Source organism: Somniosus microcephalus, chromosome 27 (assembly GCF_052327205.1).
Source record: "Somniosus microcephalus isolate GS21.2 chromosome 27, FLI_Smic_1.0, whole genome shotgun sequence".
In the NCBI taxonomy this organism is placed as follows: Eukaryota; Metazoa; Chordata; class Chondrichthyes; order Squaliformes; family Somniosidae; genus Somniosus; species Somniosus microcephalus.
Genome location: NC_141013.1, coordinates 19,814,400 through 19,841,170, shown reverse-complemented (window position 1 = coordinate 19,841,170; position 26,771 = coordinate 19,814,400). Strand labels below are relative to the sequence as shown.

General features: G+C 44.9%; 1 long non-coding RNA gene across 1 annotated transcript; it reads right to left on the bottom strand.

The window, feature by feature from the left end:
- LOC147100038 (uncharacterized) lies at positions 1-26,599 on the bottom strand. The gene is made up of 3 exons (XR_015073818.1): positions 26,514-26,599; positions 6,126-6,193; positions 1-1,597 (listed from the first exon to the last, which is right to left on the bottom strand). It is a non-coding gene; the product is annotated as an uncharacterized LOC147100038 (long non-coding RNA).
- Positions 26,600-26,771: the final 172 nt, after the last annotated feature.

Below are 26,771 nucleotides of genomic sequence, written 5' to 3'. Positions count from 1 at the left end.
CTTTAAACACAAAGTATCATCAAAGGAAGACTTTATTAGTTCTTGTATACAAGGGAAGCGGACATGTAGACAATGGCTACGCTGACCACTTCTAAGATCATAGGCAAAAGGTAACATATTTATAGTTAAAGCAAGCCTTCAGAATCACATGATCGAAGTCTGAGATCATAATTAGTAACAAGAAAAATATAGTGTTAGTCAAACTGTAATCAAGGATAAAAAGGACTGGAACAAAAAGGAATGCCTACAGATAGGGTTATCTAATCTATAAGTTCTGTTCTTCTCTGACTCCCCATCCTGGTTTATACATGGCTCAAGGACTCTCTTCATCTAGCTATGAGAAAGAGATAGGGAGGCTAGCAGTATGTACCTTTGAAGGTCTTTGTTCTAATTAACAGTTGAGGTCATTTTGTTAATTGGAGAGTTCTGCTTTTTCAGCAGAACTAGCAATTACTAATCTATGGAAGCCATTTTGTGTTTTCTATTCTGTACATTGGGAAGCCATTTTGTAATATAAAAGTACACTTCCTCATTCCCCCCTTTTGTCCTTACTAGGACAATCCAATCCTAAGGATTTTACTTTATTCACTGTGCTCTATTCAATTGCTGGGGCTCTTGATATATATCTGCTTGGTACTCCTGCAGCTTATGTTAGCCTGCAGGTTTTATTCTCTTTTCTGCAGCTTATGTTAGCCTGCAGATTACAGTCTATGTCCTGCAGCTTATGTTAGCCTGCAGGTTGGGCGTGACTAAACACCTTCTAAGGAGATAGGGAACAAACAGCTTATAGAGGAGGACTAAAAATATGGTGGTGACCTGCACAGTTTATGCCTGACCTGTGGGGTCTTCATGAGCTCAAGTGCTCCTGGAGTCCTCTTTTTTTTCCCTAGCCTGTTGTTCCCAATCTAGCCCCTAAATGTTTATCCTATTCAATCATTTCATTTCTTCCCCTAGGGGACCATTCTTCTCTTCTTCATTTACTTCCCTCTGCATCATCATACTTCCTCCTGGTATAGCTGCCTCACCTAGCCTATTGCAACAGCATTTAATCACTGTGAAAAATAGAAAAATACATACAATCACTGCTATCACTACTACTAATCCATGCAATAACGTTTGTCCTATTGATCCCAGCCATCCCCCCACTACCCAGTCAAACCATCCTTGGTTCTTTGGGTTTTCATACTGACTCACTGCATCTCTAATATGTTTAACGATGTTGGTTATATGTACAAAAAAGTATTCACGTGTAATTCTCGTTTCTTTCGGGATCTTTCCCCATCTCCCTGGTATATTAGACTCAGTAGTCCGATTAGTATACAAAATATAAGTAACATCTTCATTGTTTAAGTCTTTCAAGATTCAATTGTCTCTATTCGGTGCCTTCTTGCAGTGGGATGCGTGAATCCAGGAAGATCTTTCCTTGACTTTTATGGCTGTGTTTGTTGTTAAGAGCACTTGATACGGTCCTTCAAAGCGTGGCTGCAGACCGTTCTTTCTTTTGAAAACTTTTACGTAGACGTCATCTCCAGGTTCCAAGTTATGGCACTTTCCTTCTGTTGGTTCCGTTTGAGCTTCCTTTACCTGTTGGTGGAAGCTAGAAATACATCTAGTTAATGCAATGCAATAGTTTAGCATACTTTCGTCCATTTTATGAATGTCCATTTGTTTAACCGTAAATGGTGCTGAGAATGGCAGTCTTTGGGGTCTCCCCATGACGATCTCGTGTGGCGACAGTCCAGTTGTCCTGTTAGTTGCTGCTCGCATTATCATCAATGCTAAGGGTAATAGTTCGACCCATTTAAGTCCAGTTTCATTGCAAAGTTTAGAAAGTTTATTCTTCAGCACTCCATTATGTCTTTCTACCAGTCCTGAAGATTGCGGATGATGACTGCAGTGAAAATGCTGATTAATCTGCAAAGCTTTACATAGTTCCTTTACAATTATTCCAATGAAGTGCGATCCCCTATCGCTTGAAAGCTGCATAGGTATTCCAAACCTTGGTATGATTTCTTTTAACAAACACTTTGCTACTGTTACAGCATCGTTCTTTTTACATGGAAAGGCTTCGACCCATCTTGAAAACATATCTATAATTACCAATACATACTTAAATCCTAGACATGGAGGTAAATCAATAAAATCCATTTGTAAATTTACAAAAGGGCCTGATGGATTCGGGTGGGAGGCAGACTGTACTTTCTCTGCTTTACCTGGATTCATTTCCTGGCATGTGGTGCACCTTTCACTGATTTGTTTTGCAATTGCCGAAATACCTGGTGCATACCATGTTTGATTAATATAGTCTGCCATCCCCCCTTTGCCCGCATGCGTGAACACATGAACGCATCGGGCAATCCATGGGAGTAAAGATTTAGGAGCCACCATGCAGCCGTCATGGTGAACCCATACCCCTTCAGGCGTTTTAAAGCAAGAATCCCTTGCCCAACTTAACACTTCGTCCGAGTTAGCCTGTGACTGAAAGGCTAAAACATCAGTGGGTCATTGTCTGATTTCTGTTGACGCAGAACAAAGGTTGAAACTTGTGGCCCTGTATCAGACAAAGCTGCTGACTTAGCAGCTCTGTCTGCTCGTTCGTTACCCACTGATATCTGATCCTGACTACCTGTATGAGCCTGACATTTAATAACTGAAATCTTGGTGGGACACATGAGGGCCTTTAAAAGATTATTGATTTGTTCAGCATTCTTAATGGTTGAACCTGAGGAAGTGAGAAATCCCCTTAATTTCCAGATCTGTCCGTAATCGTGGGCAACCCCAAAAGCATACCTGGAGTCGGTATAAATATTAACGGTTTGATCAGTAGCCAGTATGCAAGCTCTTGTAAGAGCGAAGTGTTCTGCTTGTTGCGCTGAAAAGGACTGAGGTAGTGAGAGCGCCTCCACAATCGAATGATCATCTGATATGGCATATCCAGCCCTAGGTGATCCCTTGTCATCCCTAAGGGCTGACCCGTCTACGTAGTACGCTAAGTCACTATTGGAAATAGGAGTTTCTGATAAATCTGTTCGGGGCTTGGTCACCAATTGGGTGATCATTTCGCAGCAAAAACGGAGGACCATTGGCCCTAGATCTCTTGGGTGACGGCCGTTTGCGACAGCGAGAGTGCAGTGTGGTTTAGAGTCCTTGACTTGAAACAGATCCCATGCTTCTGGAGTTAACGTTACGGCAGCTGCTATTCCTTCGGGTCCAATAAAGATTGTCCGAATTTTAAACAGGAAGTTCCGGCCCAAAAACAGTCTTTTATAGTTTTGTTCTTTCCCGTGTCGTCATAAAAGGCAGTGCAATGCAGGTTCATGTGCCAGCTGTCTAATTTCAAATCCTTCTGGTACTCTGAGGCTGTGCTTGAGACACATTGCACTGCTCCTACAATCATCATTAATGTGTGGCTTAATTCTTGGTTTTTGTTTGTCCACTGGTAGACGATGGGAGGGGAGCAATTTTGTAAAGGGCACATAGTACATCTATCGGTAGGGATGTGCACCTGCAGTCCTTTTTCTGAACAAATTATTGTTGCCTGCATTTTGCACAGCAAATCTCTCCCTAAAAGGTTCATGGGGGCTTCATCTGATAGAAGAAAGGCATGCTGGCCAGAGAAATTGTCTGCTTGTATTTCTGATGGTTGTGACCACGTCATAGTCTGTGAGACGTCGGAAAGTCCTACACATGTGACATTCTTTTCAGTACACGGAGTTCCCCTAGCGTATTGCTTTGTTAATAGTGAGGTTGTGGCTCCTGTGTCAACGAGAAAAGGGACTCTCTGTCCCTGCATTTTTATGGATAAATATGGCTCATCGCTAGAATTTAGTGAGACTAAAGGTAACTGAAGAATATGGGTAACGTTCGGGGCTGTTTCTCCGCGTCATGCTGAATAATTTTGCCCTGGGTATCCGAATTGTCCTTCCGTATTTTGACCTCTCCACGGATTCCCTGTAGTAAAACCTGCCTGCGGACGAGTGTGAACCTGGGCTTGGGTATTTACATTGTTTGGGGCACTTCCCCATCCTTGATTCTGCTGCTTGGGGAACGGGCAGTCGGACTTCCAGTGTCCGATCTGACCACAGTTAAAACACGGAGAGTTTGCGCCTCTTCCGTTCCACTGGCCTCTGCCAGTCCCTCCTCTACTATTTCCTCTAAATCTGCCTCTGTTATACCCTCTGCCTCGTCCTCTGTAGTGGCCCTGATAATAAATGGTAGTCTGGGCAGTCGGAGCTGCGGGAGCTGTCTGCTCCATTAAGAGGGAAACCTTACTCTTTTGGTCTCTATGTCTCTCCTGAACTCCTTTCAGAATTTGTGTTAATTCAGGAGTTGTTTTATGTCTCCAATCCAGGCAGACTAAAGTCAATGGTTCTTTAAGTTCTGTTCTGAGACCATTTACAAGGGCATTAATTAAAGGGATCTGGTAATTTTCCTTGGTCATTCCAGAATGTTGCCCCATAATTGCTTCTATTCTTTCTATATAATCCTCAACGTCTTTGTCCTTTTTCTGAGTGGTCTCAATTTTTTTTGTCCAATTAGTTCTTTTTGGGAATTTAGCATGCATTGTTGTATATAAGTTGGTCCAGAATGCATCGTTTGGTAGTATTTCAGGATTCCATTGCTGATGTATTCTATGGTCGTTAATATGGTTGAAACTACCTGGACCATCTGTTAAAAGGTGGTATTTGGAATCTTTTAACCAAGCTCTGAGTAGCTGGTCGACGTCCACAATAGTGGGCTGATGGCAAATAACGATGCTTTTGAGCTCATTAATTGCTTTTTCTAAGTCCTCTGAGGGGTCCGGCAACTCATGGACTATTGTCCGTAGTTCGGAAGCTGTCCATGGGCGATGAACGACAACCAGATCTCCGTTTTGGTTGTGGACGTTGGGGAAACGTCTGAGTGGATACATAGTATTTTCTTGGGCCGGTTTTGACTGGGATCTGGTACAAGGGCCTGGACCGTTTTTATTGGTGGGGTGTTCTGGGTCGGGATTATTCCCTGCGGCCCCGTTAGCTTGGTCTGGCTCCTGATTCTCAATGGGGGGGGCTACGTATGCAGGAGGCGGTCTTCTGTATCATCCTGCATCATCGTCATCACTTGAGTGAGACGTGGATAAAGGTGGGTGAATAGAGCGAGGAGCGGTAGGCTTCAGGGATGCTAATTGTATTGAAGCCATTTGGGTCAGTATTTCATCTTGTTTAGTCTTTTTACTTACTAAGTCCTTTCTCTTATTTCTGGTATCAGATGTACTGGCTTGTATACTGCGGTCCTTACGCTTTTCTGCTTCCTTTTTCCAGTCTGAAAAGGCAGACCAATTTACTGACTTTTTACCTTTTCTATGTGGGTCTCTGTCTGTAAGACAGTTCTCTAGACACGTGATTCTGTCTAGATTAAATGTTCCATCTATGAGGAACGGGTGTTTGTCTTTCTTGGTCCATTTAGACCATTTAGATAAATCATTTGTGGACATTTGACCATAGTTGTTAAAGATGTAAAAAGCGGGAGTCCCTTTTTCTGGGATCTTACTCTGTGAAGCTCCCATCTTAGTAAAGTTTTAGTTCTTAATTTATACTAGGCACTCTTCTACTAGATTGCAAGTTTCACCCTTTACCCCCTTACGACTATTACTGACTGTCCAAAGGACCATAAGTGATGAACAATAACAATAACAACACTCAAAGAAATGACAAGTAATGCAGCCGCCCAAACAGGCAAACAGACCAAATACTCAGACATTTATCTTATACTCTAAACTAAACAAATAGTCAATTCTCAGTTGCGTTGTACGCCACTACAAGCTGAGTCCTTAACATTTAACTTATACTTTATGTGAAAGTCTTCTGTCTTAATGTTGTCAACAACAAACAAAACGGAAAACAATGGTTGCGATAATTCTTAACCTCTATGTTCATATAAAATCCTTATGCTTTAATGCGAGGGGCTTGAACCCTCGTAGAAGGTATCTCAACGGAGAATAGTCCTGAGCCTGGTAATACAGGTCTTTAAAACACAGTGACAATCCTCAAACGATACTTTCTGCCGCGGGACTTTAACCCCGGCTCAAGGGACCCACCCTTGATACTGCAGTTTTAATTTTAGCGCTCTCTTTCGCAACCTGGTACCTTTATTAGTCCGGGACGTGTCTCCCTTGCCCGATAGTTTTGAGACCTGAGTCGTCAGTATCCTCCTCCTTTTAACGTTAAAAATAAAAGAAGCAAAAGTTACAGGATTCACTCAAATCTAAAACACGAGTCTTAACTTGATCGCAGTACTCCCGTCGGAAGAAACAGACTACACCAATTCAGTATCTAATGAGAAATCCTTATTATGTGATAAAACATCACTGTGGCCATTCAGGATCTGTCACTAGAAATTCATGATGTCTTTGTCCGTGACTTACCGAAAGGCAGCAAGTGATCTCGGTGGAACCTCCAAGTAAGACTGTCGAAGTCTCGACTTCCGAGTAAGACTCTTTAAACACAAAGTATCATCAAAGGAAGACTTTATTAGTTCTTGTATACAAGGGAAGCGGACATGTAGACAATGGCTACGCTGACCACTTCTAAGATCATAGGCAAAAGGTAACATATTTATAGTTAAAGCAAGCCTTCAGAATCACATGATCGAAGTCTGAGATCATAATTAGTAACAAGAAAAATATAGTGTTAGTCAAACTGTAATCAAGGATAAAAAGGACTGGAACAAAAAGGAATGCCTACAGATAGGGTTATCTAATCTATAAGTTCTGTTCTTCTCTGACTCCCCATCCTGGTTTATACATGACTCAAGGACTCTCTTCACCTAGCTATGAGAAAGAGATAGGGAGGCTAGCAGTATGTACCTTTGAAGGTCTTTGTTCTAATTAACAGTTGAGGTCATTTTGTTAATTGGAGAGTTCTGCTTTTTCAGCAGAACTAGCAATTACTAATCTATGGAGGCCATTTTGTGTTTTCTATTCTGTACCTTGGGAAGCCATTTTGTAATATAAAAGTACACTTCCTCAAAGAGGAGGAGGAGCAGCACCAAGACGGGAGGGAGGCACAAACTGCAAGGGCTGTCCGTCAGAGGCTTATAGCAAGTCACTTCTAGTCCCTCTCGGAATGCTTGCTGCCATTCCAAGAACATGAATGGAACCGTTCTGCTACCCCTAAGCCGGTCAAGGGCAAAATTTGTGTAAAGAACAGACATGACCATTGTGAATAAAGAAAGTTGTTTATTTAACAAAATGTGTTTCCTTCCTGCATGACAAAGCAATGGCAACAAAAAGCAAAACAAACAGACTGCCACATAAGTGACTCTCACACCCGGGAGACTGTCCAAAACATAAGTGGCTCTCACACCCGGGAGACTGTCCAAAACATAACTAACATTCAGACCAGCATCCTCGGCCTTGAATGAAACAAATAACAGGAATCAGCAGCACCTTCAACTTTTTCCCCCTTGTGGTGATTATTCTTTATGTTTAGTAAGAAGTATTGTGATTGGTTGTTTGTTTCCTGCCTTGGGATATATGCTGTAATCTCATTGGTAGTTGATGTCATGTGATTTGTGGTGGCCATCTTAAATTCAGTTCTTTCCAGCCTTTAGTTGGGACTGGGTGTTGAAAGATGTGCTACAGGATTTTTAAGTTAATAAAGCCTAGATTAGAAAGGCAAATCTATTCTTCATTTCAATTTATTAACTTTATGTCAGAATGGAGCGATATCTTCAACCGGAGCGATATCTTCAACCAGAACGATTCAATGCTGACCCTAATTCTGCAGGAGTGGATGATAAATGGAAACACTGGTATTGTACATTTAAAAACTTTTTGGGCGTGTTGGATCAAGAGTCTCTAAATAAGCTGAATATGCTGATCAACTACATTGCTCCGGATGTGTATAAGTATATTTTGGACTGTAAAACTTACGAAGTGGCTATTTCTACATTGGAAAAGATTTTTTTTAAACCAAAGAATGAGGTATTTGCACGTCACCGTCTATCTGCCCGTAGGCAGCAGGTGGGAGAATCTTTGGATACTTATTTACAAGCACTTCGGTGCCTTAGTGTTAACTGTAATTATAAGGCCGTGACGGCTGAAGAATATAAGGAAGAATCGGTACGGGATGCTTTTATTAATGGATTACTGTCTAGATCAATTCGTCAGCGGTTGTTAGAAAATTAGACTTTGGATCTTAAGAGTGCTTTTGAGCAAGCTTCTACATTGGATGTGGCTCAGAGAAGTTCGGATTCTTATGCTCTTTTTAATCGGCCTGTGACTGTGGTTTCGGCAGTTCCGGATGAAAAGGAATTATGTGGACTTAATAGGAGTGGTTTACTAGATTCTGAAACAGTTTCTACTTCAGCGGCTGTTGCCTCTAGGATTCAGAAGTGTTATTTTTGTGGAAACGTCCGGCACCCTCGTCTGAAGTGTCCTGCTCGGGAGGCTGTGTGTAGTAAATGCGGCAAGAGAGGTCATTACGCACGTGTGTGTAAATCATCAGGTTCAATTACCTCCTCTGTGACTATTCAGCCTTTAGATAGGGCGTTTATTGCATCAATTTCTGCTGCATTTGCTCATGGCCTAAACAAAGCTATAGTTACGGCCCAAGTTAATGGGTTGGAAGTGAAGGCCCTTATAAAACTCTCGGTACTGCCCGTATCTATAAGTCTTCAGTTTGCAAAGGAGAAGCATTTGAAAATTTCGCCTGTTTCCTATCAGGTGTGTATGGCTCAGACGACTCTCACTTCACAAGTAGCTGGTTGTTGCCTTGTGAAATTGATTCTTCTAGGTAATACGTATACTGATATACGCCTATCTGTTTTGCCTAATCTCTGTGCGGATATTTTGATTGGTCATGATGTGCTTCAGTTACACGAGTCTCTCAGTCTTTCATTTGGAGGGACTAAGCCACCTTTATCTATTTGTGGATTAACCTCTTTATCCATTTCTCCATTATCACTTTTTTCCAATTTGATGCCGGATTGTAAGCCAATTGCTACCAAGTCAAGAAGGTATAGCAGTCAGGATAGAGAATTTATTAATTCTGAAGTTCAACGTCTCTTATTGGAAGGAATCATTGAACCTAGTTGTTCGCCTTGGCGGGCACAGGTAGTTGTCACGACTAACGAGAGACATAAGAAACGAATGGTGATAGACTATTCCCAAACTATTAATAGGTATACTCAATTAGATGCGTACCCTTTGCCTAAGATTGATGAGCTTATCAATAAAGTATCTCAGTATAAGGTTTTTAGCACTATTGACCTAAAGAGTGCTTATCATCAGATTCCTATTGTTAAGAAGGATCAACCATATACGGCTTTTGAGGCTGGTGGAAAGCTGTATCAGTTTTGCCGAATACCATTTGGTGTTACTAATGGTGTTGCTTGTTTTCAACGGGCAATGGATGCTTTTATAAGTGATAACTCTCTCTCTGACACTTTTTCATACTTAGATGACATCACGGTGTGTGGCAAATCAAGGGTGGAGCATGATTCTAATTTAGAAAGATTCCTTCAAGCTGCGGAAAAAGTTGGTTTAACTTTCAATAAAGAGAAGTGTACCTTTTCGACCACTGAGGTAAATCTACTGGGGTACATTATCTCGGGAAACAAGATTAAACCAGACCCAGAACGTCTGCGACCATTGATTGATTTACCTTGTCCTACTAATTCTAAGGCTTTGCAACGAGTTGTTGGACTGTTTTCTTACTATTCTAATTGGATTGCAAATTTTTCACAGAAGATCCGGCCTCTTATTCGGGTTACGACATATCCTCCATCATGGGAGGCCAGGACGTGTTTTGATAATTTAAAAAAGGATATCCTTGGAGCAGTTGTGCATTCTATTGATGAGCAGGTTCCTTTTGTGATTGAGACGGACGCTTCTGATTTTGCAATTGGGGCTACTCTGAACCAAAATGGAAGACCTGTGGCCTTTTTCTCACGTACCTTGAACAATAGTGAAAAAAGGCATTCTTCAATAGAGAAAGAGGCGTATGCAATAGTAGAAGCACTGCGTAAATGGAGACATTATTTATCGGGGCGACATTTTACGTTGGTAACTAGTCAAAAGTCTGTGTCCTTTATGTTTGATGTCAAACATTTTGGAAAGATTAAGAATGATAAAATAAGGAGGTGGAGGATTGAGTTGGCATGTTACCATTTTGATATAGTTTATCGTCCGGGGAAGGATAATGTTGCTGCTGATGCGCTGTCGAGGGCTTATTGTTCTGTGATTCACGGAGATACGCTTATTAATCTTCACAATGCCTTATGCCATCCTGGGGTTATGAGGATGATACACTTCGTACGCAGTAAGAATTTGCCCTTTTCAGTTGAAGACGTCAAGCGGATGACTTCATCATGTTCTATCTGTGCTCGGTGTAAACCGAATTTCTTTAAGCCTCAACGAGCTCATCTTATAAAGGCTACTTCTCCTTTTGAACGTTTGAGCGTCGATTTTAAGGGGCCTCTTCCTTCAACTACTCAAAACCGATATATATTTACTGTTGTGGATGAGTTTTCAAGGTTCCCTTTTGCTTTTCCTTGCGCAGATGTATCAGCTGCTACAGTTATCAAATGTCTGACTCAACTTTTTGTCATCTTTGGGATGCCTGCGTATATCCATTCGGATCAGGGAAGTTCTTTTATGTCTTCCCAGTTGAAGGAATACCTTCAGAGTCGGGGAATTTCTACTAGCAGAACTACCCCGTATAATCCCCAGGGTAATGGACAGTGCGAACGATACAATGGGGTGATCTGGAAGGCAGTTATGTTGGCTTTGACATCCCGGAACCTTAAGAATACACAGTGGGAAATGGTACTGCCTGATGCCCTGCATTCCATTAGATCATTGCTTTCAACGGCTACTAATGTGACCCCCCATGAAAGGCTCTTTAACTATCCGCGGAGATCTACTACAGGATATTCGGTACCTTCATGGCTTACTATGCAGGGACCTGTGCTGCTTCGACGCCATGTTAGATTGTCAAAATATGATCCTTTAGTGAAGGAGGTGGAGCTGTTGGAGGCAAATTCCCAATATGCTCATATTCGATTCCAAGATGGGAAAGAAAGTACCGTTTCAATTAAAGACTTGGCTCCTTGTGGTGGCCAGCCCTCTTCTGAGAATATTAACAATAGTCATGATTCAGATAATGTGGATGCTGTTACAGATACTACGAATATTTCCAATTCGACTGCAGATAATTATACTTCTATTAGTCAGCCCTCGATGGATGTTCATGACCGTCCCAGTTTACCTCCTGATGGGATTTCTAATCCGGAAACCGTTGAAAATCGGGATTATGGATAGCCTTCCTGCAGAAGATACTTCTGTGTCTCCTGGTGTGGGAGGGCAAGGAATTTCACCAAGGTTAAGAAGGTCGACACGAACAAGATATCCGGTCGACCGATTGAAAATGGACTTTTAAATTGATAGTAATGTTTTAAAATTGTTGAAATATTATATTATATTGTTTTAGTTGAGAGATACTTAATACTTATGTGCAATGTTACTATTTGTTGTTGCTCACTTAGTATTGTGTCATGTTGAATAGTTTTATTTTGTCTGTGCATAGTTTTAGTTGTAAATAATTAATTATAAATTGTAAAGGTTATTTAGGTTGGAGTATATTTTAAAAGGAGGGGTGAATGTGGTGATTATTCTTTATGTTTAGTAAGAAGTATTGTGATTGGTTGTTTGTTTCCTGCCTTGGGATATATGCTGTAATCTCATTGGTAGTTGATGTCATGTGATTTGTGGTGGCCATCTTAAATTCAGTTCTTTCCAGCCTTTAGTTGGGACTGGGTGTTGAAAGATGTGCTACAGGATTTTTAAGTTAATAAAGCCTAGATTAGAAAGGCAAATCTATTCTTCATTTCACCCCTCGATGGTGATCTGCTTCCCTTTCGGCATTGGCCCCTTCCCGCCCTGCAGTTCCTCCGTAATGGGACCCCAGTGGCTGCAGCAAGGCTGGGGGAGGCCTGCTGACTGTCCGAAACCGCAGATGCCCCTGAGGGACAGCCTGGACGAGCTCTGGGCCTGGAGGGCCCGGCTGCTGACTGCTCCAACTCTGCATGGGCGGCAGCAGTCTGTCCTACAGGTGGTGGCAGCTGCAATGGAGAAGTGCCAGTGGTGGCATCAGGAATGCTGTCATCCTAAGAGCAGACAGCAGCTCCCTAGTCGGCCGACACACTGGCACTCTGACGGGGCAGCACCGTAGCATGCGCAGCAATCGGCTGGTGCACAGATTGCTGGCCTGCTGTGGTGCGGCGAGGGCCCCGGGGAATCCTGCCCGATCCAGTGAGGGTGGCAGCAGTCAGTGCTCACGTGGCCTCAATCTGCATCTGCATGAGACCAGCGAGTGACTGCGTGTCAGCACTCAGCACTTGCTTGCAGGTGCCATTGCTTCGCTGAAGCCCTGGACAATCCTTGCCAGTGCTGTGCCGAAGTCCTGCACACTCCTTGCCTGTGCTGTGCCGAAGTCTTGCACACTCCTTGCCAGTGTCTCAATGGATTCGGGCATCCTTCCCACTGCAGCCATGAGCTCAGTGTGCCTCAGCCCAGCCTGGGCGCTCATTTCAGCGAGGGCACGCACCTCTTCTGCGGTCTGTGCAGCAGCACTCACGGCCCAACTCGCCCTCTGGGGAGACGGCCCCCAAGCTTCCCTACCCCCCTCGCGTTGCTGCAGGCCGCTGGGTCCTGGAGCTGGATCCTCCTCAGACCATTCTCCCCCGCTCCCCTCCAGGGAAGGAGTCTCCTCAGTCTGGAGATGGGCTGGCTCGCCTGAGGGTTGAACGGATGGTCCAGCTGCCTCCTCCTCATCGCCTCCGGAGTCAGTCGCAGTGGCAGCTTGAGGGCCTGCCTCCCGAGCTGGTGATGCAGCATCTGAAAGCAGGGAGGTTCAAGAGTGGCTTTAGCGAAAGGACAGGGTGGCAGCAAGGGATGCATGAGTGCTGCAATGCTCTGAATTGGGTCGAGAGTGAAAAAGCATGCTGGTGTGGGGAACAAGTGGAAGGAGAGAGGTCAAAAAGGTGATGACCTTACCATCGCTGTCCACAATGGGGTCGGCATCTCCAGAGGCGATGGGGCCACTCATCCGGCTTGCGATGATCCGGTGGACTCGCTCCTCCAGGTCTTTAATGGTCTGCAGGTGGTGCCGGCCTCCTCCGGTCCGAAGCTGTTGCCTGCGGTTACTCGCCTGCTTGGACTGCAAGAGAAAGGACGGGGTGTGATGAAACATGTAGCCCTGATCTGGCATCACATGCCTCCCATGGTTGAATAGCCCTTATATTATGCTGCCCTGATCTGGCATCACATGCCTCCCATGGTCGAATAGCCCTTACATTACGCACTGAGCTGAATGTGCGTGTGTGTTTCCAGAAAGGGCCATGGGTCCTGGATGACAGCTGGCCATTGGGGCTTTGCACACCCTCTGGCCATAAAGTGAGGTGCAGATGGAGGGATGAAGATGATTCTGAAAAAGGCACTCACCCTGACGACCCGAGTGAGGTCGTTGAACTTCTTCCTGCATTGCACAGGAGTCCTTGGAACCATGCTGGTGGAGGTGACTCTTTGGGAAACCTCCCTCCAAGCTCTGCGGTATTCGGTGTGTTGAGGCCTCCTGCCATTCTCCGGGTACAGCACAGATCGCCGGCGCTCCACTGCGCCAACCAGAGCATCCAATGCCCCCTCGCTGAAGCGCTGCGCTCTCTCCCTGGCCCTCTCCATGTGGTTGAAGTTTTGCCCGCCACAGGTAGGTTGCCGTCGAGTTTGAGGCCTACAAGGCGCAGAGTGTGGCTGCAGATGATAATCGATCCGCCCCTTTAAGAGCTGGCCAGCGCCAGCGTGTCTGGATGAAATCGATAATTGACAGCACCTGCGCTGCGCCCGCGGAGAAATTACGTCGCGCCGCCGGGTTAGCGCCTTAAGACTATCGTGCAGCGCCTGATTTAGCGCCGCAATCACCTTCAGGGGCGCAGCTACCCAATATCGCTCAAGGTGGCGATAAATTGCGCCTGGCGCTAAACGTTGCGCACCGCCAATACTAGCGCCCCAAACGGGGCGAATCCGAATTTCTCCCCCCTCATCTTAAACAAACTTAAACCACTAGCTGAATCGTGGCTGTTGAGGGCTTTACAGTTCAGAACTGAAAAGTGATCAGAACATCTTAAAGTCAGACATAAAGTTCTATTATGTCAAAACCATCCATTAGTCTAGAATCATCTTGGAAAAGAAAGACTTGCATTTACTGTATATAGTGCCTTTCATGACCACTGGATGTCCCAAAGCGCTTTACAGCCAATGGAGTGCTTTTTGAAGTGTAGTCACTGTTGTAATGTAGGAAACGCAGCAGCCGATGATTTACGCACAGCAAGCTCCCACAAATGTGGCAATGACCAGATAATTTGTTTTAGGGATGTTGATTGATGGATAAATATTGGCCAGGACATCGGGGATAACTCCCCTGCTCTTCTTCAAAATAGTGCCGTAGGATATTTTACGTCCACCTGAGAGGGTAGACGGAGCCTCGGTTTAACTTCTCATCTGAAAGACGGAAGAAAATAAAGATAACCCACAGCTTCTTTTCTCCACTACCAATCATTTCCTTAATCCCCATTCCCCTGCCCCCTCCACTCACCCTCAACCCTAACAACAAGTGCGAGGAGCTCATGTCACCAAGATAGAGATCAGCCGTTCAGCTACCTTTACTTCTTCCCTTCCCCCCTTTCCTACCAAACCAAACCTCCCCTCAGCATCCACCCCGCTATGCCCTAGCCCTGAACTCCCATGTCTTCTAGTTTCTCTCGCATCTTCCTCCATGCCTTCTCCGAGTTCATCTCGTCCATCAGACCACCCTCTGCTCCCTCAATGCCCTTTCTTCGGAGACTGTCCCCCTCCCTTTCAAAACTACTGTCATCACTGCCCTCCTTAAAAACCCACCCTTAACCTCTCTGTCCTTGAAAACTGTCCAACTCCAACCTCTCTTTCCTTTCCAAAGTCCTTGAACATATTGTTGCTGCTCAAATCTGTGCCCATCTCTCCTGCAACGCCACGTTTGAATCTCTCCAATGAGGTTTACAGCCCTGCAGCAGCACCAAAACCACCTTAATCAAAGTCACAAACAACATACTCTGTGACTATGACTGTGACCAAGGTGTATTATTCTCCTCAACCTCTCTACTGCCATTGACACAGTCGACTACTCCATCCTCCACCAATGGCCTTCCTCCGCTGTCCAGCTCAGTGGGGCTGAATTTATTTGGTTTCACTCATATCTATCCAATCATAGACTGAGCAATGTTTTCTCTTCCAGACTTTGCACTGTTAGCTCTGGAGTCCCCCAAGGATTTATCCTTGACCTCCACCTCATATAGATGCTGCCCCTTGGTAACCTCATCTGCAGACATGGGATCAGCATCCACATGTGCATTGACAATACCCAGCTCTACACTGCCACCACCTTTTTCAACCCGTCCACTGCCTCTGTGCTGTCAGACTATTTGTCTGACATCCAGTCTTGGATGAACTGCACATCCCTCCAGCTAAACATTGGAAAGAAAAGAAAGACTTGCATTTAGTCATAGAGTCATGACGGCACAGAAGGAGGCCATTCGGCCCATCGAGTCCGTGCCGGCTCTCTGTAGTGTTATGACCACCGGACATCCCAAAGCGCTTTACAGCCAATGAAGTACTTTTTTTTTTGAAGTGTAGACACTGTTGTAATGTAGGAAATGCGGCAGTCAATTTGCACACAGCAAGCCAGGACACCAGGGATAACTCCCCTGCTCTTCTTCAGAATAGTGCCATAGGATCTTTTACGTCTACCTGAGAGGGCAGACGGGGCCTCAGTTTAACGTCTCATCCGAAAGACGGCACCTCCGACAGTGCAGCACTCCCTCAGTAATGCATGGAGTGTCAGCCTAGATTTTTGTGCTCAAGTCCCTGGAGTGAGACTTGAACCCACAACCTTCTGACTCAGAGCCACGGGTGAAATACTGAAGGCATTATCTTTGGCCCCTGCCACAAATCGTTCTCACAAACACAAACCACAGCCCCTTATCAATGACTCCAACCGCTCTCCAGCCACTATCTTAGGCTGAACTAGACTGCATCGAAGTGTTCCAAAGCAATCAATATCATCAAGCCATGTGCATGCAAACATATGAGAAAGTGCCAAACATTTCCTGCAAGGACAGAGCCCCTTTAAGTGATAATATATTACTGCAACTTCAAAATTAACATTAATGCTCTTGAAATAAATAGAAAATTATGCAAAGAACGTATTATGATTGTATGCATTCATGCATGATGTAATAATTTCACAAGGAGTCTGCAATCATATATGCGTGGCTTCTTAAAAATTGTCCAATTAGCATATTCATTACAAAACCATTTGAATTAAGATTTGAATGTCTTTTTTGGGGTGGAGGGGAGAAGAAGACACAACAAAACATTATTAGTCTAAATGTTGTCCTTAAATAGTATTTTGTTTAGGTCAAGCAGATGCTATATAACGGAGGTGACTTTGCAATGTTAATTGGATGACAACACAGGAGCAATTTGTTTCCGTTTTGAAAAATTTACCTTATCGGCTAAAATAGTTTTAAAAGGGAAGGTAATTTCTCTTTGACATCGTGGTGGCAGAAAGGGACCAGCCAGCTAAGTAGCTGAATATCACAAACATTTTCCAGACCTTTGACTACCTGTAAGTAAAAGCGGAGAGGCTTAGCTCGCATTTGAAAACTTATGCATGGCGTGCATAACAGAAGTGGGCTGCTATTAAACATGCATTAAACAGGAATATTTCTGCAGCTTCTCTATATATTAAAGACATTTGCTGTATAATCCACCTCCTACAGCATACAGTTATGTATTGGCCATCTCCTACCAAGCAGCGTGCATGTTTCTTCACAGAGGAGGGTACCCTAGGAGGTCAAAGGCGGCAAACCATTGCTGCATTTCATCCAAAAGAACCTGCAAATTTCCATCAGTTGATGGAGCTGACTTGCTCCTTTCTGCAACCATTTCTACTCTGTGGCTAGCAAAAGTTAACCAGTCCTTTTGAACAGCAGCGGCAGCCTTTAAGAGCTGCTTCCGGGTGCTACTTCCCACCCCTGATGTCAGCAAGCTCCCAGCACCAGGCCCAAGTCAGGCCAGGAGCTCACCTAGGCCAGATGTTGGGAAATACTTTCCATTGCTACAATCCTTTTTTTTCCCCTTCTTTCTACCCCACTGTACTTTAAATTCATTTCTTCTTCCATAATAGGTTCCCTCATTAAACACAAATATTTTCCTCCATTCATCAATATTAGTAAAAAAAATGCTGAGTATAAAGCAGCCTTCAGCGTGACTTTTTTTTGCTAACAATAGTAAATGGAGGAAAATATACTTCAATATTCCCTGTTCCCAATCTTCTGCCAAAGCTGCTTTTTTTGAATTTGTTGCTAGGAGATTCAGAAGATAAGTATTGTTTGACTCTGTTATCAATTTCTTTCCCTTTCTCCCCTGTGGAAAAGTCATTACCACCACTCAGCAAATCTGATAAATCATCGGAAAAGCCCATGCCCCATCACACCACAGGCAAGTGCATTAGTGCTTCTATGCATGATGTCACCCGTCCACCTATAAGTCACCATTCTTAGTCAACTTCACTATCATTTGCATGTTCAAGGTCTTTTTCAGTTCATTATTTTCCTTTGTCTTTGAGGTAGTGCCCCCTTCTTTGTTCCATGATTTAGATGCAATTGCGTTGATTGCTGCTGCAATAAAATTCAATAAATGACACTTGTTCAGTTTGGGCTTTTTAACCAAGTCTCATTTTTTTTAGTCAACTGGTTGTCTGACTCACGTGGAAAAACTGGAAACCCATCACCGTGTTTAAGAGTCTCCAAATCAAGCTACTGAGAAATCCACACCCACCTGTAAGGTTTTTGTTTGCCTGATATGGAGTGCGCGCTCTCAGTAAGGATACACCTCACTTATCCAAATTCAGAAAGCTAAGGCAAAGGTTGGCAGGGCCAAGGATTGGGTACCCCTCCTCCCAGTGCATGCAGGGATACCACTGGCGTTTAACTAACTGAAACCATGGAGCTTACCAGAGCAACTTCCCGCTGCTTGTTCAGTTAGAACCACCGCCCTACTTGTTGGGACCTTGGCTTGTGGGGTCACTTTGAGCCAGGTAGGATGAATCCCAGCCTGCACTGACAGATCTAACCCTCCAGGTTCCACTAGTGAGCTAGTTGGCTGGTCAGTGATTAACAATGAAGTATTGTGGACAGCACCTCATCTTCCAATTAGGCACTTTACAGCCTTCCGGACTCAATATCGAGTTCAACAATTTCAGATCATAACCTCGGCCCCTATTATATTTTTATATATTTTTTATCCACACCTTTGGTTTGTGCCTTTTCCTTTTTTTCTCTCCCACATGGCAGCTGTCTCTCATTCTGCCAGCGCATTTCACACTTCATCTCGAGCCATCTTTTGTCTCTTTACCTGTCCTATTACCATCCCGTCTCGTCTTGAATATCTCTTAATGTCTCTTCACCTCCCTTTTGTTCTTTCATCCCCCATTTCCCAGCCCCCAAACTGGCCTTTTAATCTGTTTCATTTCCTGCTTTTTTCTCAGTTCTGAAGAAGGGTTTCGACCTGAAACGTTAACTCTGTTCCTCTCTCCATGGATGTTGCCTGGCCTGCTGAGTTTTTCCAGTGTTTTCTGTTGTTATTTCGGATTTCCAGCATCCGCAGTATTTTGCTATCGTATTGTGGGCCAGCTTGGTTCAGGTATCAGATTACAGTGTCTGCCACAGAGGGTTGATTTGGCTCCAACCTTCCATCACCAGATGTATCATCTGATGAGCCACCTCTAACCCAAAGAGATCCTGCTTACCTCCCCTTCAAGGAGGATGGTCACTTGGTAGTCATCAGACAACCGGCAAGAATTACTTTTGAGTCCTTGCTAAATTGGGGCTATATATATGTACTAGCTGGGGAGCCCCGCGTTGCGAGGGCAATTTTGGGGTGCTTGGTCTCCCTGCCCCTGTGTGTCCCCCCTCTCCCTGTCATGTCCTCTCCCTGTCCTATCCCTCCCTCCCCTCCCCTCTCTCCCTCCCCTCCTCTCCCTCCCGTCCCCTCCTCTCCCTCCCTCCCCTCCCCTGTCTCCCTCCCTCCCTCCCCTGTCTCCCTCCCTCCCCTCCCGTCTCCCTCCCTCCCCTCCCCTGTCTCTCTCCCTCCCCTCCCCCACCCCCACACCTACCCTCCCCCACCCCCTCCCCTCCCCCACTCCCCTCTGTCCCTCTCTCCGGCCCCTCCCCCTGCCTAGCGCCTGAGGTCCGGTTCTGAGGCCGGGACGGACCGGAGTTGAGGTCCCCCGCGTATGGCGCGGCTGATGGACGACCGCTGCGGGCGGGCGGTGCATGCGCGGTCGGCGCATGCGCGGTCGGTGCGGGCGGCGCGAGGCGGCCCGCGGGGAGCAGGCAAGGGTGGCTTGGCGGCCGTTAGCGAGCGGGAAACTTCGGGCGGCCTGCCCGCGCTCCGTCCGCGACACCGTGAAACCTGAGAGGGGGAAGTAGAGAGAGACAGAGAGGGAAGAGGAGAAGGAGAGGGAAGAGGAGAGAGGGAAGAGGAGAAGGAGAGAGAGGGAAGAGGAGAAGGAGAGAGAGAGAGGGAAGAAAGAGAGAGAGAGAGAGAAATGTTTTGAGCTTCAGGCCCCGAGACCCCCTGCGCGAGGGTGAGGAGGAGGGGGGGGGGTTGCTAAACACAATATAAAACTCAAATAAATTGTTAATTAATTCCCTAACACATAATTCAAATATTTACCTTACTTCCCTAACACACTGAAAGTGTGGGGAAAAAATTGTGAAAAATCAAGATGGCAGCCACTCACCTCGGTTCAGAAGGATAAGGCCCGCCCACACACGCACCGATTGGTCGACCGGTCAGGCCACCGAAGCGTAGGATTGGTCAATCGTCGAGTCACTCGACACTCAACTGCAGGAAGGAACCCGCCGTCCGATTGGTCGGCCTCGACGTCACACGGTCGCTAATGAGATGCTAATGAGCGGAAGGCTGAACGTTTTTCGGATACCGCGGGCGGGATTTTTGTGCGGCCGAAACGTAAATACGCCTATGACCGGTCCGGAATCGCAAGCTTTCTTTTGAGGCGATGCGCGCGTCGGTACGCTCTGTAACTTTCAAACGTATAGAGAACGGACAGACAGACAGACATCGGGACAGACAGAAGAGCTCTTTTATATATATAGATAGATATATACAAGCCCAACAAGAGAAACATTCTAATTCTGTCACAACACCTGTTACAACTTTCTCTTGTTAAATCTCATTGATGTTCAGCAGATTAACACATAATTCCAGTCTAGAGCTGCTCTATAAGTATGCTGTTAAAGTGCGTGACCTATGTTCTGTTCCTGTCTTCCGCCATCACCAGCAGGTTTCATTTTCATCAGTAAATCCAGATTTTCTGCCTCCTGTTCCGCTTACAAGCCGTACTCTTTTCAGATCACCATTCCTTGCTACTTGACCCATACTTTTAACTTTCCAATCCATTTTTGTTGCCTGCTGTTTCTCACCCTTCTTTGTTATTTTCTTTTTCTTATTCATCCATGAATCTTACCAACTGTTGCTTCAATTGTCTTTTTGTCTTTATTGTTACAGCACTGTTTACTTATTGCATAATGTTTGTATTTTTTTTGGCTTGACCAACTTTCTCCTTGGAATAGGAACATTAAACAAAGGTGACCTTATCACTGTCCATTGACAACATCTGTCATTGCTTTGGCAAGTTCATGCTACACATTCTTCATCCATTTATCTTAGTACATATAATGGATTTCTACAGAATAATACATATTCTTTTGCTCATACTATCCAATATCCTTGTTAAACTGTGATCTTAAAATTTAGCTAAGATCCTAGCAATATATTCAGTTGGAATTATAACTAAGATCAGATATATAGTTTATATGCGGAAACACTAAGAGAACAAGTTGTTGAATATTTGTCAGCATACCAATGGACTCTTAGACGTTGTCACTAGTGCTCTTCCTTTGACCAAGTAGAGTGGGAATTCCTCATGGAACAGAGAAATGTTTACTTTGTGCAAATTGTATATTCTAATAGCAGCGGAAGGGTGTTAACCGAACAGCACTGGATTGTCCTAATTTAACAATCATGAAAGCAGTAAATAAAGATGGGCTTCTCATTGTTACTGTTTTCTGTGGCAACCAAATCAATGGCAGCTTTCAGTAATGTATTTTTAATAATGTAATTTGATGTATTAACCTGAGCTGTTCCCAGAGTGAGACAAGCTGATGGATCGGAAACATCTGACTTTAGGAAGATCAAAGCATATTTTCAGTAATTGTACCAATACCAATATACCTGGAATTCCAAAGCTGCACAGAACATATTTGGGGTTGGGTAGGAGGTGGGGATTTCAAACTTCCCATTTCTCTATATAAATATGATGCCTTGTTCTACCCCATTCATTCCTAATACTTGTAGCTGGTAACACAGCCAAATGTACAAATACTCTGATAGGCCTTGTAAGAACACTGTATTTAGGTATCCTAAAATATATACCAAGGAACCAGATGAATCTGTAACCCCCATCTCATTTTAACTGCTCATTAAGAAATCGTCTGGGGTTCACTGACCAGCTGTGGTGTCGAAGTGAATGATACCAAAATTGGCTCGCCGAACTGCCTTATGTCACCCAGTTTGGATTCATTTTGAGTTCATCTTACTACCCTACATTAGCTACTGAGTGAATAAATTATTTGAATAACACATGTTAACAAGATAAATAACAAGCTGTAAAGGCAACTCAGTGTATCATTCTACCTCAGCTTTTCTGAATCACTGACTATTTAACTACAGTTGAGATCAGTGCTGGAGACCACTGCATATGGGTGAATTCCTTTAGGAGTAAACTCCTTCGATAGTTGACAAGTTAACATCAATAGCTAGCCAGTCTATTGAATAGAATTGTGCTGGTGGTTAGCAATGTTTCCAGAGCTTCTACGATCTTGTCATAGTCAAGTTAATCTTCTTTCCCTGGGGCGGCGGCGTTAGCTTCTGGAACATCGAGGTGATGAGCTCCTTTGGTGACTGGGCTATCTGTTCTACTTGGGTCCTCTTTTTCAGCTGAATCCACCGTACACACGAGTGACGGTATCTGCTAACTGGCTTAACTCTCATATTCCTTAATTTCAGATAACTTGTAGGAACATAGGCCTTTTGCAGGTTTGGCCGAAGTCGCCATCAGCAGAAGTAGGCCTCCATCCTCTGTAAATCACTGGTCAGGGTCTGCTCGGTGATGGACAGATTCATGTTTTGCGTGGCCAAGGCAATGTCATCAGCGTATACAAACTTGTTGGACTCTGTTTTGGGCAGCGGATGGAGGCCTACTTCCGTCGATGGCGACTTTGGCCAAACCCACAAAAGACCGTCACCTTGGCATTCCACCTCAACACCCATCAAGCAAACCAAGCTTTGAAAGTCTCCTTTTGCGGTGCATAGGTAAACCATGCCAAAAAACCCTCCTATTTAGAAATCGCGCTTGATTGCTCCCTGTCATATAGGCAGCATCTCCAGAACCTTGGGAAGAAACTAAAGAGTAGGGTCAACTTGATCCAGAAACTCGCCGGATCCACATGGGGAGCAGAGGCTCAAACCCTCTGTACGTCAGCAGTCGCCCTGGTGTACTCTACAGCGGAGTACTGCTCTCCGGCATGGCTATCAAGTCCGCATGTCAAATCCGTTGATGTCCAGCTGAATTATACTAGGAGAATTATCACCAGTACGCTTTTATCGACACCAACACCTTGGCTGCCCATGCTTGCAAACATCGCACCCCCACACCTACGCCATGAATACGCAGTCTCCAGAGAATACAACTGCTACACCAGCAAAGACTTGCCGATCCAGGCTGACTTGAACAACCTACCACCAACCCGTCTCAAATCTAGAAGGCCATTTTGGACCGTCGCCAAAGCCCTTCAGCAATCTCCCCTCAGCCTTGATGACTGATGGCGAAATGCTTGGAAGAACTGAGACATACAGAATGGATTCCTTATAGAGGACCCCACAGTACAACCTGAAGGATCAAACCTTCCTCGCAAACAGTGGACAACCATCAACCGCCTCAGAACCAGTCATGGTAGATGCTGCCACCTTCTCCATAGATGGAAGATTAAAGCATCCCCATCATGCGACTGTGGAGCTCCTAATCAGACCCTGGAGCACATCATTGAGCATTGCCCTCAGAGGAAATTCGCAGGCAGCCTATAAGATATCCACGCAATTACATCAGAAGCTTTGGCCTGGATATCTGACTTAGATATTGACATTTGATTTGCTACTACCATACGAAAGAAGAAGATAGGAACATAGGAACAGGAGGAGGCCATTTAGCCCCTCGAGCCTGTTCTGCTATTCAATGAGATCATGGCTCACTTCTGCCTTCTGCCTGTATGCTAGTATAACCATACAATTTGACTTGATGTGCTCTTACTCTCTGTCCTGAATATACTTTGTACTTGTAAAGGTACCTTCCACATCTGCTAGGTAAAGATTACTACAGAAGAAGAGAAGACAAACAGAATCTCCTTTAACTAACGAAGAGATACTACATCTAATCAAAACTAGGAGAATTTAAGAGAATCTAACAAAGACAAAGAGAATCTGACGAGGGGTGTGCCAAGCACCCCTTGATACATTGTAAGTTCAAAGAAAATCCCCTTTCCATACAATCGATCAATCTGGGTGACACGTGTCTGAAGGGTTCACCTCTTTTGATGTCAATCACTTCTAACAGTTATGTACAAGTTCTGGAAGATGTCAAAGTTAATGAGGCACAGATACCTAGGCATGCCAAGTTCTACTTGATACTAACAACAGAAAATGCTGGAAAAACTCAGCAGGCCAGGCAACTTCCGTGGAGAGAAATTAGAGTTGACGTTCCGGGTCAAAAACCCTTTATCAAGACTAAAGAGGCACAGGGAATGAAATAGATTAAGAGGCCAGGCTGGGAGAGAACAAAAGAGAAGAGACATTAAGAGGTATTCAAAACGAGACGAGATGGTGATAGGACTAGTGGAGACAAAAGACAGCTCTAGATTAGGTGTGAAGTGCGCTGGCTGAATGGGAGACAGTATTTCTTTAGCATAGAGTTCTACACATGATCAGATAGGACATGACATGTTTATGTCCCACTAATGAGCTATTCTTGAGCTCAGTGCTCACTGTTTTATTGCTGGTATGGAATGCCCTGCTTAAATAAACATCTCAGGGTTTTAACGAGTTTCAATTTCCCAGCTATTTCCTAGCAATCAGTTTAACTAGTGACTTCATATTGTGTGGCTAACTCCATTTTGAGAACACAATTCAAACAATTTACAGGGCATTTTTCTACAACCTCATACCTACATATGCTGTGGTCATTCTGTGTATTAACATCTATGTATTTGTAAATGAAGAAAAAAAAATAAACATCATATATTAAAGGCAATGTTACAAGTACAAATATCACCTCCTTAAATTAAATATATATACTTTCTAAAATCTCGTATTGGGTAAAGACTTCTTCTCCACAAACCTTACTTTTTTGTCAACATTTACCATTGTACATGACCATTTACAACTTTTCCCAATCATTGTTGCTAGGTCAAATGTCACTAGGTAGTTGTAGGCTCGGGCCATTAGGTGGTTCTGTGGGGCCAGTTCCTGAAGTCTCTCTCCTAACTCCATCGCCTTCTTGTACATTAAAAAAACCATTATCTTCAACAAACTCTGGGCAATACCTCAGGCAATTTACTAGTATATGAATGTTTTTACGACCCACTCCTTATTAATCAGACACAAGAGCCGAGGTTTTCTACTTCTGCACTTGCCAGGCCTTTGATTTTGCACATATTGGCGTGAGTGGACAAGAAAATTGGGAGTCTGTGGAGCGCAGAAGAAGCAAACCCTGGCCCACAGTTCTTAAAGACATATATAGGGGTAATGTTAATCTAACTCGTCCAGCAGGAAGCAGGTGGCTTCAGGTAGGGTGCCATTTACACGCGCTGCCCATTTTACTCTACGGAGGGTAAAATCGGGCAAGGGTGTAAAGCGGGCGACCGACCCGTACCCGCCTTTTCCCCACCGGTCGGTTTAGGTTAAAATTGCCCTTAAAGCGTTTAACACATACGTACCCTGCCCTCCTGTGATGCCCTTGCCTGTTCAAAGGCCCTGATTTTAACTCATTCTTGAGTTAAAATTACAGTCGGGTCTTAACGATGTTATTGGGCCGCAACGTGCAAACGTAAAAAAAAAGAAAGACTTGCATTTATATAGCGCCTTTCATAACCACTGGACGTCTCAAAGCGCTTTTGGAGTGCTTTTGGAGTACTTTTGGAGTGTAGACACTGTTGTAATGTGGGAAACGTGGCATCCAATATGCGCACAGCAAGCTCCCACAAACAGCAATGTGATAATGACCAGATAATCTGTTTTTGTAATGGTGATTGAGGGATAAATATTGGCCAGGACACTGGGGATAACTCCCCTGCTCTTCTTCGAAATGGTGGCCATGGGGTCCTTTACGTCCACCTGAGAGAGCTGACAGGGCCTCGGTTTAATGTCTCATCTGAAAGACGGCACCTCCGACAGTGCAGCACTCCCTCGGCACTACACTGGAGTGTCAGCCTAGACTTTTGTGCTCAAGTCTCTGGAGTGGGACTTGAACCCACAACCTTCTGACTCAGAGGCGAGGGTGCTGCCCACTGAGCCACAGCTGACATTTTAAAGAAGGACCCCGTTGGCTCCGGGAACGCGTGTCCTTGCCGTCTGTTCAGGAGAGCAGGTTAAAATTGTAGATCATGGCGGTTTTCGGACAGGTTAAGAGCCAGCGCGATTTTAACAAAAACTTGTATTTATATAGCGTCTTTAACGTAGTAAAACGTCCCAAGGTGCTTCACAGGAGTGTTATAAGACAAAAAAAAATGTTGACACTGAGCCACAGGAGAAATTAGGGCAGATGACCAAAGGGTTGGTCAAAGAGGTAGGTTTTAAGTAGCGCCTTAAAGAAGGAAAGAGAGGTTTAGGGAGGGAATGCCAGAGCTTAGCGCCTTGGCAGCTGAAGGCACGGCCAGCAATGGTGGAGCGATTAAAATCGGGGATGCTGAAGAGGGCAGAGTTAGAGGAGCGCCGATATCTCGGAGGGTCATAGGGCTGGAGGAGGCTATAGAGCTAGGGAGAGGTGCGAGGGCCACGGAGGGATTTGAAAACAAGGATGAGAATTAAAATGAGATTTTTGAAAATTGAGACGTTGCTTGACCGGCAGCCAGTGCAGGTCAACGCGCGCAGAGGGGGCGATTAACTGGCCCAACCCGCCGGGTTTTCGCTGGGCCAGTAAGGGTTAAAATCGCCTCCTTAAATACACAGGAATCACATTGAATGTACAGCACAGAAACAGGCCATTCGGCCCAACAGGTCCATGCTGGCCCCCCGTTGATCTCACCTCACACTATGAACAAATCCTATTGCTTTTTTCCTCCCGGTAAATCAGTGATGAGTTTGTGCGGGAGCTCTGGGCTTTGGTGCTGAGGGGAGGGGGTGGCTTGGCTTGGCTTGGCTGCGGCCGCCGGGAGGCTCCTCCTGTCATTCGGCGGCTGGTGCTGAGGGAGCCGCAGCCCAAGCTCGCCTGCTCCTGGCCCGGCCGCTTCTCCCCTGCCTCGACCCCCGGACTGGGCCTTTCCCTGCCGGACTCCCTCCCCCG